This window comes from Stegodyphus dumicola, chromosome 8 (assembly GCF_044657685.1).
Source record: "Stegodyphus dumicola isolate Sdum_Otavi_A_Nest chromosome 8, ASM4465768v1".
NCBI classification, from domain to species: domain Eukaryota; kingdom Metazoa; phylum Arthropoda; class Arachnida; order Araneae; family Eresidae; genus Stegodyphus; species Stegodyphus dumicola.
The window spans coordinates 63823356-63843980 of record NC_140775.1 but is presented as its reverse complement, the minus strand read 5'-3'; the positions used below and the strand labels follow the sequence as shown (position 1 = coordinate 63843980).

Genomic DNA, 20625 nt, shown 5'->3' with positions numbered 1-20625 from the left:
GTTCGGTAGCTGTGAGCTCTCAAGAGAATTAATTGCAAAAGGCTAGACTCTCCGTGATGATCGTCTTAATGCCGCAGGCTACAGCTGCGAAACTTGAAAGTTTCCTTCCCTTAAACAATCTTATCTCTACATATAATAAAAGAAAGAGTCTGTCTGTGTGCGTGCGCCTTTCGTTCGCGCTGCGCGTAAGCTAATAGACCCACGGCTACGAAATTTGGTACATAGGTACATCTACACAAGAGACAGTGCACTTCGAAGCGATTTTTTCGAAATTCGAATTCGAATTTTTTTATTTCATGTTTTGTGACGAAATCGTGTCATTTTGAAACATAATGGGCTATAGGAAAGCGAGATTTTACTCTACACCATTTTCACATCGTCATGAAACCTAGGCACTTAGCTATTTTACTAACTTAAAATAAATTTCCTGTTTCAATAAATCGATTAAATACGAATTTATTTAACAAAGGGAGCTTAACACTTTTTCAATGGGATTTTTTCTAAAAAAGTTTATTTTTAAAAATGTACAGTTTATTTTTCTTTGATTTTCGGACACGTTAAACTTTCATTCTTGCGAATGCTTTTACAAAAAGAATTTTGGAAAAATGATAATATTTTTTATTTTTAAAAGATTTTTTAAATGAAGCTTCCGAGTACATTTCTCACATCTCACATCTTTAAAAATGTGATTTTGGCAACAATTTTCCTGTCTTATTGTTGTTGATAGATTTTTGATGAAATCGCATCATTTTGAATAGTTTCATTCTTTTAGAAATATGGGTTTGGCAACAATTTTTCATCGTATTTCTTATGTCACTGATTTTAAGAGATCGGCATATTTCATTGTCATTTTTATATAAATATAATATATTTTTATTGATTTTTTTTTGATAAAGTTATTCTGTGGAGTAAAATTCTGCGCGGAATTTTATGATTTTTGAGTTGCTGTCATGTCATTTTTTTTGCTTATTTCACAGATATTGAAAAGCTTTTCATGATTTTTGTTCTTCTACGGAAAGTTGGTTAATTTTTTAATTAGGATAATTAATATTTGTATTAAGAGATATAGCTTATTTCATTGTAATTTTTTCCCTTGAAAGCATAAGATAAAATATCATTAATTATACTTTGCTTTTCAGAATTTTTTGTTTTTTGCATTCCTTTATTTTATTTATTGCTCATTTTATCAGGTTCAATGTTCTGCCTTACTTTCTTTGGGAACATGCACAGACCTGATTCGGAACAGGGAGCTTACTAAAGCTATGTTCAATAACTGTGGGAAGTAGACAAGATACACAGGAAGGGTATACAAAACCCTTTATTTTTCACTCTTTACAATAATTTCCGTACTTCGGAATACAGAGACCAACTACTTGTGATCTGAAGGTAAGAATATAAAAATATAACTAAACTCTAACTTAAATTTGGAATAATAAACGTGGAAAATTGGCCTTATATTAACAGGAAGCCGTATGTAGTACAGAGAACTGTTAACACTACAATACGTTTAAAATTATCACGAGGATTAAACCTCTGGCCTGGAAGGCAACCAGCAACCGAGTAAAATTTCTAAGGCAAGCGGCCTGCTTCGACTAACTCCGTCCTCTCTCTCGCTTGGCAAAAAGCCACAACTTAAGTACTTGGCGTTCGCCAGACAAATTTTGCATAAATAAGTTAACGCTTTTAATTCTGGCCGGAAGTAGAAAATAAGAAGTGATAGTAAAGATTTAAAATAAAATAAACGTTAGTAAAACTTAAGATCCTTACATACTTCCCGCCAGAGTTAATTAGTTTGAAACTGAGGTCTAAAACGACCTTGTTGAAAACTTTTAGCTCTGAAATCTAACGCGAGGCCAATCTTTTACAAACATTTCTCACTAGAAACAAGAAATAAAAAAAAAAAAATTTGTTTTTTCCAATAGCAGCTCCATGGACACCCAATTTTTCATCTGTACTGCATCTAACCAGGAGCTTTTATTCAAATCTGGTTCCTTCCAGAGATCTGGAAGGAAAACAATTTTAATGAAATGTTACCCAATGAAATGGCAAGTAACATGCATATTTATATTTCTCTTAACATTCTTATTTCATTCATGACTATTTTAATTATCTCTCTCCGTGCTCTCTGACATGTGTTGTAAAAGAATACCAAACACGAATGTGTTTATGTATACGTGTTCAACACTGCCTCCTACAATCAAAACACTAACGTGTTAAAATTCAACATGACAAGACCTCTTAACACACCCTATCTTCAACTCTAAACCCTGAGGTACTATTCTGAAAGTGGCTAACTCTGAAGTGTAGCGTCAGAGAGCCTAACTACATTCATTCAACCTTTAACACATATTCACCATAATTTGGTCATTTTACAGTCACACGAATAAGTTTAAAATTTTTGGCATTACTTTCACTTTTACCATATCCCAGTATTTCTTAACATTTAAAATAACAGTTCACATTGTATATAAGAACATATTAACATGCCGTTAATTTTACGCAATTTAAAACATACATTAGTAGTACATTGTTAACTTCTATTCTTTTCAAAGCAAGTGCCAATTCTTCTACATTGAAATACTACATTTCAAAAAGTCTTTCAGACTAAAACTTCTTTCTTGCCAGAATGTTTTAAATAAAATTTATACAATAACTTTTACAATATTTAAGTATTCACACATTCCTATTCTACATCAACTTTAGTTTTACGCGCGAGTAATTGAAAAACATAATACCAAAATCGGTAACAACTCATTTCTCGCCTTTTTGGCGATAAAGGTAGACCTCACATGAGGTAAAACTTCTTGAAACCTGCCACTTGCAGTAAGAATGAAAGATTAACTTAAGTTTGCAAAGTAACATAAAATTTTACTTATCTTTATGATATTCGAACATTCTTTTCTGAGCCCAGTCCTGGAAGGTAGCGCAGATTCTGGTTTGATTTATCCTCCTTCTTGTGCGGGCTCGCCCTTCAGTGCCTTCCTCTAGAAACTTTCTTTTTCCTCCAGTTCGGTCACCCTTGAATACCTTCTTTTTCGCCTCTGCCTGTGGTCTTGGCCGTTTGATGGCAGCTGGTCTTGGCGGAACCGGGACACTTCTTTCGCGTTCCTGCTTGGACCTCGTTGCTGGCCGTTCAAATTTTCCTTTTAACGTTTCCTCCGCCGCTGGTGGCCCTTCCGCAGTTCGGCGACATTTGCTGCGGAGAATCCTGTCCGATGCGTTGATCTTCCGCTTTGCAGCAGGGTTATAGCTGTCGTTATTTCTCCTGGCTTTCTTTGGATTTGTCGTACTTCTCCCTTCTTCATTCTTGGGGTGTTCGTGAGCTCTCTTTTCTGGACGGTGGAACGGCTTCTTTTTCTTGTTACCTTCAATTTTCCAACGGGGAAACTTTCTTTTCAATTGCTCCTGCCTCCTAATGGCTTGTCCTTGTGCTTGACGTTGTTCCACCTCTGGAGCTTGTGCCTGCCGTGCCGGATCCTGAAAAGATCTTTGAATATTTGCATTTTATTACGGTCATAGTATGATTTTATTTGGTCAATGTTTGCGGAGCATGTTTCGCCATTCCTGGATTTTAACACCACTATAGCGTGAGTTATTTTTTCTATGACATATGGTCGTTCAAATCGTGGAAAAAATTTGGCGGTTTTATCTTCTGGTGCTGAAGAAAGTGAATGCTTAATTTTTAATACTTCATCTCCTACTTTATAAGTTACTCCCCGTCGTTTCATATCATAATAGAGCTTCTGTTTTCTTTGTGCTACCTCAGTGTTCTTTTTTGTTTCTTTAATTAATTTTTCTATATCACCCATTTTAAATTCTGGGGCTCTTTGTTGAACATAAAATAATTTATCTAACGGAGTTATAATCTTTCTGCCTAAAAATAACTCAGCAGGAGTTTTGCCCGTTGTATCATGTTTTGCGGTCCTAAGGGCGAAAGCAAATTCATTGACATAGTTATCCCAGCTTTTATGAAAATTTTCAACATAACTACGGATAATTTTCACTATATTTCTATTGACCCGTTCGGTTATATTTGATTGCGGCCGATACCGGACCATTTTTAAATGACGTATGCCCAGTTTTTGGCACATGTTTTCAAATTTATTACTTACAAATTGAGGACCATTATCCGATATAACATTTAGAGGCGCCTCGTATTTTAAAATATATTTATTTAGAATAGAACCAGTAACTAATTTCGCGGAGGCTCGTTTTAAGGGAACAATTTCGGTCCACTTACTAAAATGATCAACCATATCAAGGAGATACCGACTTTTATTTAACTGACTTTTTGGGAAAGGGCCCAATAAATCGATGCCAATTATTTCATTTGGAAATTCGGATTTAATACTATTTAGAAACCCGGCCGGGCGGAAATTAATATAATTAACTGCTTGACATGTTGGGCAGGACTGGACATACGCCCTTGTTAACTTTTGCAGTTCAGGAAAGTAGACTGCCTCGCGTACGCGTTGGATAGTTTTTCGAATACCAGCATGAGAAGCTAAAGGGCTGTCATGGAGCTCCTGCAGGATATTTAATCTAAGACTAGCTGGGATAACAGGTCGAAATTCGTTGTTGGAATTTGCAGTTTTTGTATAAAATAATAGACCATCTATTAGTCCGTAATGGGCCGCCCTATTTCTTATCGCCACAATATCTTGGTGGCTAAAATTTTCAGGATCCTTTAAATACTCATAAATGTTTCCAAACTCAGGATCCTTACCCAGTTCCGTTATTACAGTTTCTCGGGAATTTATTGTACACGCTGTAAGCATTGCAACTTTTACGGTATTACCCTGTTCGTCTAATTTAATTCGTGATAGGGCATCTGCTACGATATTTTCCTTTCCGGGGGTATGCTTGAATACCAGATTATATTCTTGCAGCTTGAGTGCCCATCTTATTAACCTTGGGGATAAATTTTTCCCTGAGTACAATCTATTTACCGCCGCATGATCAGAGTATACTGTTATCGGCGCCTTTCCAAAATAGACTCGGAACTTTTGCACTGCTAACAGAACTGCAAGTGCCTCTCTCTCGGTCGCGGAATAGTTTCTTTGTGTTTGATTTAAAGTTCGACTAAAAATGCCACGGGCTGCTGATTTTGCGAAAGTACCGCTAGTACCGCATAATCCGAAGCATCCGCTGAAATTTCTAAATTCTCATCCTTTTCAGGAAATTTCAACACAGGGGCTTGCGTTAATGCTTGCTTTAATTTTTGGAAAGTACTGTTGGCATCAGCCGTCCACGAGAATCTTGCCGTTTTCCTTTTTAATTTTAACAATGGTTCAGCAATAGCTGCAATATCTTTTATAAAGGACCTATAATATGAACAAAGTCCTAGAAAAGAAGAAAGCTTCTTCGCGGTGCTTGGAGTCGGATACTTTTGTACAGCGATTATTTTTGATTCGTCTGTCTCGATTCCTTTCTGAGATATTTTGTAACCTAAATATTTTAATTCAGGGGCTGCAAATTTTCACTTTTTGACATTAACTTTTAGACCGGCCTCATTTAATAAAGAAACACCTGTCTTAAATCCTGTACATATTGGTCGAGATTATCACTAGTAATAATGATATCGTCTAAATAGATAAATGTGGACTTTCCAAGAACAGGCCTTAACACAATGTCCATACATCGCTGAAATGTTGCTGGTGCCCCTGAAAGGCCAAACGGCATACGCAGAAATGCATAAGTGCCAGACTTGGTTATAAAAGCAGTCTTAGGCACGTCTTCAGGCCTAACCCCTATTTGAAAATAACCAGTCGTTAAGTCTAAAGTCGTCATATATCTGGTCGATGTTATGTTCCTTAGAATTTCTTCAATAATAGGTAACGGATATACCGGATATTTAGTTATGGAGTTTAATTTACGATAGTCAATCGCGAATCTCCACCTTTTTGGATGTGTCAATGGATAGTCATTATTTTTCTTACATAAAACAACCGGGCTAGCATAACTACTTGAGATGGGCGTTATGATCCTTTTACGTAGCATATCGGTGATATGCCATTCTATAAGTTTTTCCTTATTCTTATCATACCGGTATGCTTTGTGGCGAACTGGCATTGAATCTCCGGTGTCAATACTATGGTTAGTAACCTGAGTAAATCCTGGAATATCACTAAATAACGAAGCAAATTCACTTACCACTTGTCGGATTCTTCGTTGCTCTTCATTAGGCAGGTGGTCCAGGTTTAACATCGGCGGTTCAGCCTTTTCTTCTCGAACTGGTTTCATCGTCAGCTTAAGGGACGCTTCATTAAAATCCAGCGTTGCTTGTGCCTCTGAAAGAAAATCTATTCCTAAGATAATATGTGCTTGCAGATTCTTTACTATGAAAAACATAACCTTTACTTGTTCGTCCTTGATACGGATGTATAGCGGTAATTTACCTATGCACTTACATCTTTCTCCTTGCGCAGCTAACACTGTCGTATTATCCGAATTATATATGCGATATTTACGAAAATACTTCCTGAAAAAATCTTCTGCCACACAGGAACACTGCGCGCCTGTATCCAGGAGTGCGGTGGCTGGGATATTATTCACCAACACTTCAATCTTCGGAAGAGTCAAAATTTTCACCATTACTGTATTTAACATGAAGGAAGAGGGGTTTTCTTGGCCTTCGGATTTCCGCACCCTCCAGTCAGCAGAAATCCGTTTTAGTTTAAATCATTTTTCATTTCCATGCTTTCCTTCTTTTTCCACTGGCCTTGAGACTTTTTTCCTGGATTGCTATTGAACTGTCGACGTTCGCCGGCTGTTTTTGAATGCTCGGGTTTCCTTGCCTACTGATTCGCTTTGCTTCCGTAGCCGTGTGCTTGACTTTGCTGTGGTCTTGGCTCACCAACTTGGTTTCGTTGTTGATATTGGCGTCTTCTTTCAATGTCCGCCGTTCTTCTACTTTCAAACTAGATTGCTAGCTCAAATAACTTTTCCAGTGTAGTCGCATTCCTTAATTCAATAAAGTCTTGCATTTGGGGAAGTAACCTCGGCAAAATCACTTGAATTATCTCAGGATCCGGACGGTTTCCATACAAGAGTTTGAAGACGTGAATTTTTCTTAAAATAAAGCTTGAGAGATTTTCCATTCTTTGCTGATATATGCTAAAAAGTTCCGTTTCTAATTTCGCACGATCCCTTACGACAGGGAAGGCTTTTACTAGGGCAGTCTTGAAATTCTCGTAAGTATAGGTGGGACTTCCTGCTTGACCCAAGAGACTTCTGCCTATACATTTGAACCAGTGAAGCGCTTGTCCCCTCAAAGCGCTGGTAGCTAAGGTAAATTTTTGAAACTCGTGCACGGGGTAGAGCATGAAGTGGTCATCCAATTTTTCCAAAAAACTGGTTACCGGTGAGTTTCCATTAAATGTTGCTTCTGGTTTCATCGAAGCGCGCATGGTATGGACGATGTAACCAAATCTTTCCAAGGCGGCAGCTGGCATTTCTGGATTCTGAGCCGCTTCTGCAGGCAGCACAGGTTCTTCTTGAAACTCGGCCATGGTTATTCTTCTTCGTTGGGCGCCACTATCAGGGTCAATGTTCTGCCTTACTTTCTTTGGGAACAAGCACAGACCTGACTCGGAACAGGGAGCTTACTAAAGCTATGTTCAACAACTGTGGGAAGTAGACAATATACACAGGAAGGGTATACAAAACCCATTATTTTTCACTCTTTACAATAATTTCCGTACTTCGGAATACAGAGACCAACTACTTGTGGTCTGAACGTAAGAATAAAAAAATATAACTAAACTCTGACTTAAATTTGGAATAATAAACGTGGAAGATTGGCCTTATATTAACAGGAAGCCGTATGTAGTACAGAGAACTGTTAACACTACAATACGTTTAAAATTATCACGAGGATTAAACCTCTGGCCTGGAAGGCAACCAGCAACCGAGTAAAACTTCTAAGGCAAGCGGCCTGCTTTGACTAACTCCGTCCTCTCTCTCGCTTGGCAAAAAGCCACAACTTAAGTACTTGGCGTTCGCCAGACAAATTTTGCATAAATAAGTTAACGCTTTTAATTCTGGCCGGAAGTAGAAAATAAGAAGTGATAGTAAAGATTTAAAATAAAATAAACGTTAGTAAAACTTAAGATCCTTACAATTTCCCTGTTTTTAAGATATTGAAAAGTTTTGACTGATTTTTTTAGGAAACAAAGTTATTAACCTCCTTTATACCATTTGAGTTCTTAAGATTTTGCAAAGGGAATTTGGTTAATTTATTTATTAGGATAATTAATATTTGTATTAAGGGACATTGCTTATTTCATTGTAATTTTGTTATACGTAATAACTTTTTTTATGAAGTTGTTCTGCAGAGTAAAATCCTACGCTGTTTTTAAATTTAACGTTTGGAGTTCCCTTCAGCCATTTTTCCGGTACATTTAAAAGCTAGACGAAGGCTCGCAGCGAAGCTGATAGTTTTCAAATAAATTGGTTTTAAAATTTACCCGGTTAAATTTTAAATTATTACGCATTTTTAACCTAAGTAACCTAAATCTGTATGTCACTGATTATCACCGGAATTTCAATGCAGACTGATTAAACTGCTATCACTAAAATTATATTCTGACAAATATCTGGTGCAATTTTCATTCCTTCTGAGATATTGCTGAAACATTTCGTATTATTTCCGATTTTCTGTATTTTTGTCATTAATTAAAAATCTTTAAAACCTTCAGCATTTTCCTATATTCTTCAACTGCAGGCAACTAATAATTATTTTAAATAATTTCTTTTTTCCTTAATTATTACGTAGTTTTAAGAGTGTAATAAACGAAATATTTGGGTGTTTTTAAGGGTGATAATATTAATATTAAATTTGCGTTTTTCTTTTTCATATACATTCAAGATATTCAGAAAGGGAATTATAACATGAAACCGTTTTCAGTGTATCATAAATTTATGGATTCAAATTAAAAATTCTTGCTTTCCTGTCCAAGAAACACTAGTAAATTTTATCTCAAATAGGAAAGATGAGACATATTAATAAGCAATTAATTTGGAAGTCAAAGAACAAAAATCAGCGTTATATTTTCAAATTTTCACAGGACTAGTTTCGATGGTTTTACCGAACCATCATCTTCAGCTGCAAAAGCGCAAATGAACAAGATAAGATATAATGAAAATTAGATTGTGAAAATTTGAAAATATAGCGCTGATTTTTGTTGTTTGACTTCCAATTTAATGTTTGTTCGGTTTGTTATTGTATCTTAATTAAACAAAGCAATGTTGTTACTTATTAGCTTACAATATAATTTATTCAGTATGCTATTTTTGTAAAGAAAGAGTGTTGTTGTACATTTGGTAAAGTATAAATAAGCATTTCATTTAATAATTATAAAAGTTATTAATTATTTAATAATTAATCATAACAATATGAATAATTAAATATTTTTTCGGAGATATATTTTCCGGCGATATTTTTTTTTTTCTAGGGATCCCAGCATACATTTTTGAAGCATTATGCTCTAAATAAATGTCTTGTTTAAACATAGAATTTATTGTTGACAAATCTCCAACCAAAGGAAATACCTTACTAGGGAAGATATTCAAACAAAAATTTTTATTAGAATAAATATTTTCGTTATTTTAATACTACTAATAATATACAAACATTAGTTTAAGTTCACTATAGTTGAGTGAATAAGATTGTTGGATGCTGTTGTTGGCAACCGAACAGTTTAGCTGCTTGTGGTATTTATGATTTTCCCGATGCGTAACGTGAATTCAAGCCAATTTTATTTAGAAAATTGCCCACGAAGGTGTTCTCTTAAAGCAGATAACCCATGACTTCTTAAAAACTGTAAAATATAATCTGTGGATATTTTCCGTTATACGATAACACGAAGAAAATGATTTCCTATACGAAACATATGATCAGCGCTGTTATTGCCTGCCGTTTATTTAAATGCATCCATCTTATTCCTTACAATTAATTTTCCTTTTTCAAAGAAAGTTTGATTTCAGTAAAATGTACTATTTACAATGTGTCATTTTATTTTGCTCGTTTTTTATGCAAATATTCAAATTCAGATAGGTATTGCGTAAGTTCAGAAAGCCAACTAGTCTCCAAGCGCTAAGATAGCTGAGCACCGGTAAATTCTAGCGGCTGCATGGGGGGTTTAGGGGTTTTTCATAAGTACAATTGATTGTGAATTAACAGTTTGTTTCCCACAAAAAAAAAAAAAAAAAAAAAAAAAAAATCTACCCCGAAGACTTCCTTTCCCTTAGACAAATAGGTCCTGTGTGCTTTATCATAATCCAAAATCTTAAGCGTAAAAATCTTTTATCATAGCGATGATGACAATAAAATATTTTCTATCTGATGTGTCAAGTTAGCATAATTGTATATTTCTAACGAAAATTGTTTGGCTCATGTTACCCTATAATGAAAAAAAGATTCAAATCGGTTTTTAGCTTAAACAGTATTTTCATTATTAATTATATCACGAATTTTATCAATAGTATTCTTAGTATTAATTGCAGGCATGTGTTCAAGAATATAATATACACAAAGCTGTGTCTAATGATTACGGCTAATTTTTATATAAAATTTTATAGTATAAAAATTTAGGTTCATAGGTCAGCCATATTTGAAAGAGTACTTGTGTATTATAAGAAAAGAGAGAGAGAAATTTAAGAATAAAAAAATTTACCACGAAGTAATATAAAAATGCAATAGAATACAAAAGAGTACAATACTATTTCATGTTTTGTGGATATACTTGAAGACAGAAACATGTTTCAGCTGTATTCGTTCATCGGAGAAAAACTTTTCATATGAAGCTATTTTTTTTTTTCAAATCTTTCAATATACAAGTAATACAAAAGCAGTATAGGAATTTCTTTTCTTAATACCCAACCGAAGAGCTGAGGGGACGTACAATGATTAACATACAATATGTGCCTTGAATTATTTTGCTTTACATGCAATTTCCTTATATATGTAAAACAAAATAAACTTTCACCCATTCCAAGATTTCAAGAACTCACAGAAAGAGAGAAATATCTATAACAAATTTTATTGCTGTTTGACTGATTGCTTCGGAAACAATAAGTCTTCCAACTCAAGCTTTCAAGCTTCAAGCTATTCAAATACGAACGCTTCTCAACAAAGCCATTTGGACCGCATCTGCTTTGTTAAAGAAAACCTTTTGGGGGTAAAATCATCCACTTCATCGGGTTTTTCAAACAAAGCAGTCAGTGGTCCTGTTACTACCTGCTGACCTAGAGAAATTTCTCAGAAACTTTTGTTCGAAGAAAACGAGTTTTATATTTTTAAGAATTTCCATTCTGACAACAAGATTTTGTTATTTTTCATATATAGATGAAAAGAAACTAATTTGTTTTTAATAAAGAAGAAAAAATTAATAAGCTTAAATTTTTTACATAGCACCGAGTAAGGATAAAAAAAAAAAAAAAAAAAAAAAAAAAAAAAAAAAAAAATAAAAAAAAAAAAAATAAAAAAAAAAAAATAAAAAAAAAAAAAAAAAAAAAAAAAAAAAGAAAAAAATATAAAAAAAAAAAAAAAATAAAATAAAAAAATAAAAAAAAAAATTTTTTACATAGCACCGAGTAAGGAGACGAAATTTAATTTTCTTTATAAATATTTTTCTCAGACAATACTTTAGTGTTTTTCAAATTACGAGAATAGCGCGTTAGTGCATGCATTTTCAAATCAGATTTATTTAATTAATATATATGGATATGCCGAACAAGTACATTTTCGCACACATACACTGTATATTAGTACATACATAAAAATGAAATAAAATTTGAAAACAAGCAATTTAAAAACTACTGTACTGAAAAATTATTCAAAATTTGTTTTTACCTCATTTTTTTTTCGTTATATACATTTACTTCAGTTTTTTTATATGCATTTACTTAATTTATTTTCTTATATGCATTTACTTAATTTTATTTTGTTATATGCATCTGTAGTGTTTTTGAAAATTTTTAGATTTTTTGAGTATGGCAAAGGAAACGAGATCTATCAGCCGAAGGCAATGAATGTCTCTATGGACGACTTTCTAACTAAAACGTACTCATGTTCATGTTACACATAGGGGAAATCACAAAATTCAACCAGTTCGTTTGTTTGGGTTCGAATACGAGTCGAAACAGCAATAATCAGATATCTTAGCCAGGAGGCCATTGATTGGGTTTGACAGATTTGGAAACCTAATAAATAGTATTTAATAAATATAATATTATTAAACGAATCAGATTTATATAAACCAAATAAAATTCTTATATCGAACACAACTAAAACTCGATATAACTTACACTGATAAACTGATGTGTAATAACACTGATAAATTAAAATACTAAACGGAATATACATTAATTCTACATAGATAATTTTTTGTAATGTATTTCGCTGGGAATGTCTGGCCGCAAAATCCTGATTATATATACCCTTATTTTAAGGTTGTCACATATCTGATGGTTTGACTTTTACCTCAAAACACAAAGAATCCACAAAATTCAATAAAATTAATAACTTTATTTCCCTGTTGAAAGTTCTCTGAATCTTTTCAAATATAAAAGCACACACGCCAAGCAGTTTGCTTTAAATAAATATATGCAGCAACGAGAAGATGCGCTTTTGACAGCAACTCGTTTCGAAAATTGAAAATTTTTCTAAATGTAAGAGATTTGTCGCTTAAATTAATTTTTCATTAAAAAAAAAAAAAAAAAAAAAAAAAAAATAGAATCGCATATTATTAAAAGAGTTTTATTGTTAATTCAGATTCTGAAAACAAGAACATTGTTGTTATAAAAAACAAAGAAAAAATAAACAACATATTTCATTCAACGGGGGCCAACTTTGGCGTATGAACTTTTCAACATAAAAATATTTGAAGCATGTTATGGATAAAGGTTTATTTGATTATGGCAAAGTACTCGATGGTTATTTGCCTCGATGGTTAAGGTGAAGGATGCCTTCGTTCGAGGACTGCCTAACGGAAATTGGCTTGCATGTATGGAAAACTAAGAATATCATCCTGGCAACCAGCTTGTTTGATGGGATTCGAACCCCGGACAGAACCAGCAGTTGTTCCGTTAGACTCCGCTCAGTCGCTGGTGGGCTGTCCGATAATGGAAAAGTTCAAAATTTCATATTAGAGGAAAAGTGGTAGCATAGTATAATTCGAAGTTATTGCCATTTCAGTAATGTGAAGAGATTTCAAGAATATTTAATTATTTTATTTAGCTTATGACAAACTAAATAAAATAATTAAACATTCTTGTAATCGCTTCTCTTAACATACTGGTAGTTTGACCTGAATTCAAACCCCGTGAACAAACTGATTGCATGGGCGTTTTTATGGTTTTAACTTTTTGTAGTGCGAGATTGTTTCCCTTAAATCTGTCACGAAAGCATACCTCCCTTTAGACAGATCGCCTTCACGTGCTTAATAATCTAACAAGCCAAACCAAACACAACCCGAGCGAGGACTCGTAGTCAAGGCACGTCATCATGAAAAGCTAACTAAAATTGTCTCATATTCACATTAAACATGCGCAACAAACATTCGCTAAAACTGGTATGCAGGCAATCCATTCATCAGGATTGCCTGCTTCAAACCCGCTTCAAACTATTAGTATTCAACGATTTTACCGCTACTTCGTTGGCGGCCTTTTGTAGTATCTATAAGAAAAGTAATCGCAAAGACACAATCATTGCGTACCGACGGATGAACTAAGTTCGGAATTTAAAGAATAACTTTCATTCGTGCTATTGCTGTTAGCATTGACATTTGGACAGATGTTAATTTATTTTAAATTCTTTTAATGTAATTAATTTATATCTTTAAATAATTGAGCTTCTGACTGTAATTTTTTGTGCGCAGTATATCTAACCCTTTCGTACACTAACTGTTCTAATTAATTTACACTCCATTAATTTTAAGAGATTTTATATCGATAGATTTCTTTCCAAAAATGTTTCAAGGATTACATATTTTTTCTTTAGATTTCAAAACATTTTGTATTTAAAATCTTAATAATAAAATTTTTAAAACAAATATTTCTAGAAATTCCTTCGGCGTATTCATTTATTCCATTTAGTTGAAGTTTCGAGTAGAATATCTTCCTTTCAACATTCATATAATTTTTATATGTCAGTTCGCCATTTCTACGGAGCATAGAGCCACACATACGAGTACAAAACTCAGGCATGCTGAAAGCACAGTTTTAAAATTTAAGAATGTAAAAAGAAGAATATAACATTATAATAACGCGCATTTGAAATACGAAGGCAAACAAGAAAGCTGGTTGCAACATTTTATATTTTTTCCTGACGAATCAGAAATTGTAATCATTTTTCAATACAAAAATAAAATATTTGATTCTATAACATATAGGCATAAAGGCGTCCTCCGTTACAATTCTTATTTTTTCTTGTTTCTACTAAAATTCGGCAATGTACTATAACAACGTCGGATCCTGTTTGACTTTCATTTGTATAAAGTACCACAAGGCAAACAGTTGTAAAACGATTTATCTTCTTTCGCAAACTTTTAGTCGGCACACAGATAATACATACCTGCTGTCTGACAAAGATACTTCACTCTAAGGACTTTTTCCTAAAGTGCTCTTTTCAAAGAGACTTCACACCCTATTAAGACCTTTGTGTCAACTGACAGCCGCTTGCAGAAAGGTAGGGCAAGGAAGACCAGATCGCGTCGTCTAAACACGTCTTAAGCAATCTTCGCGAAATTCGAGCTTCGTGTATACACGTCTTAAGCATTTTTCGTGCGATTTGAAATTCGTGTAAAGACGTCTTAAGCATTTTTAAAGAAATTACAAAAACGTTTAAACACGTCTTAAGCAGTTAAAGGGTTAACAATCAAGCTGAGAGAATTTTTGCTGTTGTTCCACAATGTAACGTATATCAGTTGGTAACTTATTTCAACGTATCTTTTCCCATCTCGATCATTAACGTATTATGTTTGCGCGATTTGTGTAGATATCTTAAACAAATAGGCAGTATGAAGAAGAAAGCTTGAAGTTTTAATACATTTCTAAGCGAAGCATTTTTATAAAACAGTTGAAAACAGCTTACACAGAACTACTGATATTGCTATATTCCATTTTACGCAAGACGGATGTTGTTAATTGCGAAATCGGTCACTAAATCAAGGCTAAAATGATAAGAACTGTTAAACTCGACAGTATTACTGAGTCTATACTCTCAACCACTAACCTCTAACATTTCAGGGTGCGTCCTACTTTACTGTGCCTCTTACAAACACAAAGTATGTGAAGGGGAATTGAGCATCAGAACTCTCTAAATGATTTCTCCAGAAAACTGTTCATCTCGAAAAAGTACGTTTTAGAATCTTAAAAACGTGTTTTGTAATAAATTTCCAAAATTCTCTAAGATGGAAAAAATCGCTAAATGTAGCCAGTTTATTAATGAAAATTTGTAGCCATGTCCTAACAGCCTGTACTTCTGGTTGTACTTCATCTGCTTATGCAGAATTACAAACGTTGCAAAATAATAAAGCAATTCAGAATCCCCACAAATAAAAGTAATTAAATGTTCACAAATAAGGAAATAAATTTTACGCATAAACTTCGCAATAAATAAACACGATATTACTAAAAATTTAATTTACAAAGGAAACAGAAATACGTAACTAAATAATACGCAACAGTACCCCTAAGTAAAAATTAATACACTATAAATAACAAATCAACAAGCACAAATATTTACATAAATTTCAATAATACAAAATTCCAAAGATGTTTCTTTCTCCTTTGAAGCCTGGATTTATTTCAAGATTAAAAATGAGTCATAGAACCCATAGAGCAAAATATAATTTGTATTTGGCCCATCAGCTTTCGAATGAAAAAACTGTTTGAGCACTAGTAGTTGGACTTTGCTTCAAATCTTAGTCAGCTGCGTAAGAATTTCTTGGTTTTTTCTTGTGGGTAAAGTGAAATGAGCCAGCTTTCCTCAGAATATTCTCTACGAACACATACCTGCCCGAAGAAAAGAAACCGTTACGTTCTTTGCGTAATCAGCACTATCCAAAAACTCAATCCAATATATTTATCTATGATTGAAATAATCTTCTGGGTAAAAGCCAAATCGTTTCCTCTTAAACCACAATGATTTCAGATCATTTTATACCTTCAGGCGTTTTACTTGCCTTTTAGAGTATTTCGAAAAATACAGCCACCAAATTGGTCCTGTTAACAGATAATTTATTTTTTCCTAAAGCTTTGTACAGACAATCCCTGAGAGCTATAAGCTGTAAGTTTAAGTCATTGTTATGGCTCGAAGCCAATGTCTCGTTGGACAAATGTTTCATATTGACACAATTGATACCATCAGGAATAGCTTAGCCATATACATATATACATTTTCAGTTCAAATAAAGAAGTTTATGCTATATTCTTAAAAATTAGGAAATGAAAAGCAATTCAGATCGCCCGCCCTTCAGCGTGACTGTTTAATAATCTAAAATTAAATCAGAAACTAACTTTAAAAAATTTGAATTTGTTGTTGCTGTTACCTATGCTCACTTGTCCGAGATATAACATAAGCCCACGGAAATCCTCGTGGCAAGGAAAGCAAGATACGCCTGTCGTTGGCAACAGTCTGGAGCACCTTACAGGCGACAGTGCGATTTAGCTCAGTTCCGCCCCCAATTTTGATGGCGAGCATCCCGGGAGGACGAGTCTAAGGTATCTCACACCCGTCTCCCCTTCCACCAAACCACACGAGAGGACTTTCAGCTCGACGCATATTTAGAGTGCCGCCATGCCGCACCGACACTATACTTTACAAACATCCATGCCTTCTCCGGGATTCGAACCAGGGCTCTTCGGCACGGCAGTCAGCGACGCTAACCACTGTGCCGTTTGGGCGGCAAATTTGAATTTGAATATAGCATTCGTTTGATCTTTTCTGTGCGATAGTATTTACGACGAGGTATTTTATTCGATCATAAATCAAAAATCGGAATTGAAAACTGAAACAAAGCAAGAACTCGATGCAAAAGGAAACATACCAAATGATACAGTGAATAATAATTCCAAGTGCTTTAAGACATGAGTCCTTTTGTTGGAAGAGGAGAGAGCAAAGGAAATCGTTATGGGTAAGAATGGCGTCCAGAGGTTTTATGAGAAATCCTAAAAGTGATAATAAGAGAGAAAAGTAAATTGCACAATTATATACAATAAGTTAAACAAGGTAATAATTTCATCATAAATAACATAATTATATAGCATAAGAACCATAAGTACAAAATATTTTTTTTTATCGAATCAAAGGTCGAAGATTTCCATTAAAGCCGGCGGTGACAAGATACATACAACGTATATTTAATGTCTGATGACAACTAACTAAATCTGTAGGCATTGTATTGTAAAATTTATGTATATTGTATATATATAAATTTTCTTCATTATGTGGCATGTTTTCAAAGTTGAAGAACATAATTAATTATTATGCATTGAAACTGTTTTTTGTTATGCAAAGACAACGGGAGGCTATTTTATGCAACTTCTGACAATGATTCTTTCGATTATTCCAGATGTCTACCAAAACTGAGGGGTAATTAAGATACAAAGTGCTGATTTGAATTATGGAACAGTACAGTATTTTTTGCACAAGTTCTAGTTGTCGCGAACGACGCACGCTCCGCTCTTGGGGAACGGATTGAGCCTCCAGACCGACGAAAATTGAAAAAGAAAGTTTGTTTTTTGAGAACTGGCAACGATAAGTGTATGCTTTTAGAACAGTGACGCAGTAGACTAATGACGCTGTTAGATATGTAGAGCAATGATGCTAAGTAGTTAGAAGTGTTTTTTGATAGTGTAATGATTTAGATATTGTTCCTCATTTGTGTCAAATGTCAAATAAAGTGATTCATACAAAATAGTGCCAATTTTAGATGAGTTTGAAACCAAATCGGAGTCTACAAAAGCGGCGGACCAGAATCGAAGAACGCGGATCATAAAGGTAAGCAACCTTTCTTCATTTGCTTATCTAGAATTTTGAATGATCTGTTTTTTACTGAATTGAAACGATACTAGTGGAAGGTAATATTGCAGTTATTTATATACAAAAACATAGCTTATGAATTCAAAAGAGAAAGTTAAAAAATATTAGGAAAAATCCCGAATTCTCTTACTTTTCTAAAAACATTCATTACTTTTAAAACCTCCTAAAATTCGGACCAGGATAAAGTTAACATACAGCTGGTATGCCGTTATATCAATATTACATTGCTTATCAAAATTTAAGGATATTGACAGAAATAAAACTGAATTATTTCTTATTGAAAAGTAATTAAAAATTGGGTATAAGCATTACTGGACATAAATTATCAGGCCTTTTAAATAATAAATCTCAAATTATAGGCTTTTGAAAGTAACTTCTGAAAAATTGATTGAAATTTGAAATGATAGAAAAATTATTCCTCCTATTCTGCAATTTTTATCTTTTAATATGATATATGACAAGTAATGCAGAAATGCAAACCTTGCATCCTGGTTTCTCAGAATTTAACAAATCGTATATCAAGTCTTGTGGAATGCGCGCAACGTTCTTGAAAGTGCATTTTTCAGATGATAGACGATCAAGAGAAACATTTAGCGTGCACGTGATATACTCTGTTTCCAAGCATTCTGACACTAGACACGCTCAATGCGGATGAGTATCGTCCGTATTGAGCTGCGTCATCCATTAGCAAAATACCCAGACCAACAGCAGGTCTGCATAGCCTTACATGGGAGCTTAGAAACTCGTTCACATATCTGTGATGGATTACAGATCCTCCATCAAAGTTCCGCAGCTCGGTGCAGCCATTTTATACGATACTAGCCCAAACCATGAAACGGCTTCCGTAGAAATGGGATCTAACCTGAACAAGGAAAGACAAATTGCGTGCTCCTCGCTTCCTCCAGATCAAAACATAGTTCAGGCCAGTGGCACAAATAAGGGTATACAAGGAATGCAGTCGCATAGGGGCCCGAAGGCTTAGGGGGTCCATGAATGTTCTGCTGAACTACATTTACATATTTAAACTTAAAACACGTATAAAAATCATGTATTCGAGTAGTTCAGTGTACCAAAAAGTTTCCTTAAAAGAAAGTGGGAAAAACTTTACCCTATTGACCTGGCGAATATTTCCAATGGTCAAGACAAGTTTTTTAACTTAGCATTCACGCTTGGCAAATACCCAGCTTCATGAGAGCTGTCAATTGACGTGGCATGAGATCTTTAAGTTCTATTTCTAATTGTGACTGGTTAAGATTTTGAAGTATTTTAAAACATTGAACACATTTATAATAATTTAAAGCTGCATTGCATTTTTAATGATACGTGTAATCGATATAATTTAGAGCATATTTAGTTTATATTATAGCCATTTGATAATCATGAACATTTGCAGTTTTACAGTGGTCAATAAAAGGTGTTTCAAACCTTACATATTACGTACTCCAAAATATTTTTTTTAATTGTTAAATTAAAAAACTAACTCTAAATTTCTCTAATTAGAGATCAGCATAAAACTCTAAATTCGTATTTTCTGTAACTTAATTACCGAAAAGGTAGGTCAAAAAGCAATAAACCTCATATAAGTTAGGCAGTTTAATAATGAATATTATAAACATATATTTTTTTGACAAATTATTAATATATAATTGACAATATTATAAAGTTACAGAACCCATAAATAATAACTGAAAATCTATTTATAATAAAAAATATTTAATTATCAAGAATTGTTTTCATAATATATTGAAAAATAATGAGTGGCACATTTGTTACGACCTTTCTCTCCATAAATCTCTTTTGTATTGAGATTTTTACTGTTTTTGGCTGGTTGAATTGGTCGCAAAGGTCGCGAGGGCTATCTACCTTAAGGGGGGGATGCTTTCTGCATTACATAAGAAGAAAATCACGAACGCCTCATGCAGCCAGATAGTTCTTTAGGATTTGAAATCGTCCACACAAAGAAACTGAATTACTAGATAATAACTGCGTGGAGGAACCACGCCAAGAATATATATTGTTTATACTGAAGATGATTTTTTCTAACCTCTTTCAGGAGTGCAATAGTTTAAACTGATATTTGAATTCTTTTATATTCATCTAATTCCTGTTCTGTGTATCAATTTTGTGTACTTTTGAGAATTTAACATGAATACATTGCATGAATTTTTGCATATTAAGTTGCACTAAAACGAGGAACTATCACCTGGAGGAAACAAGAAACTACTTTTAACGCAACATTCTCTGCGTGGAAAGTTGCTTCGCGCAATAGCTGTTCCTAGATAGTCTCACCTGAGTCCCATGTGGTCTAGTCAAAGAAATTCTAGATTCTTTGGTCTAGTGGATATGATTTCTGGCTTTCACTCGCGGCCCGGGTTCGCTTCCCGGAATGGGAAGGGGTTCCATTATACCACGGAACCCCTCTGGACTTTGAATCCAGCGATCCGAGTTCAAATCTCGGTGAAACCTTTATTTTTACTTCCTTGTACGAAGTAAAAAAGAAGTATTGTAATCGCGAAAAGTTTCAGGCAGCATATTTCAACGAAAATATCCATTTTGACCGCTATCGAAATCAATTTAAC

The 20625-nt window shown here is 34.0% G+C and overlaps 1 protein-coding gene across 4 annotated transcripts in view; it reads right to left on the bottom strand.

Moving 5' to 3' along the window:
* Positions 1-20625, bottom strand: part of Nurf-38 (Inorganic pyrophosphatase Nurf-38) — a 114422-nt gene that overhangs the window by 55268 nt on the left and 38529 nt on the right. For 2 of the 4 annotated variants that reach the window (XR_015042594.1, XR_015042595.1), the window contains exon 3: positions 17052-17172. The exons of the other annotated variants lie outside the window; for them this stretch is intronic. The gene's annotated coding sequence lies outside the window, so the exon portion shown is untranslated. The remainder of the gene's footprint in view (positions 1-17051; positions 17173-20625) is intronic. 4 annotated transcript variants of the gene reach the window in all.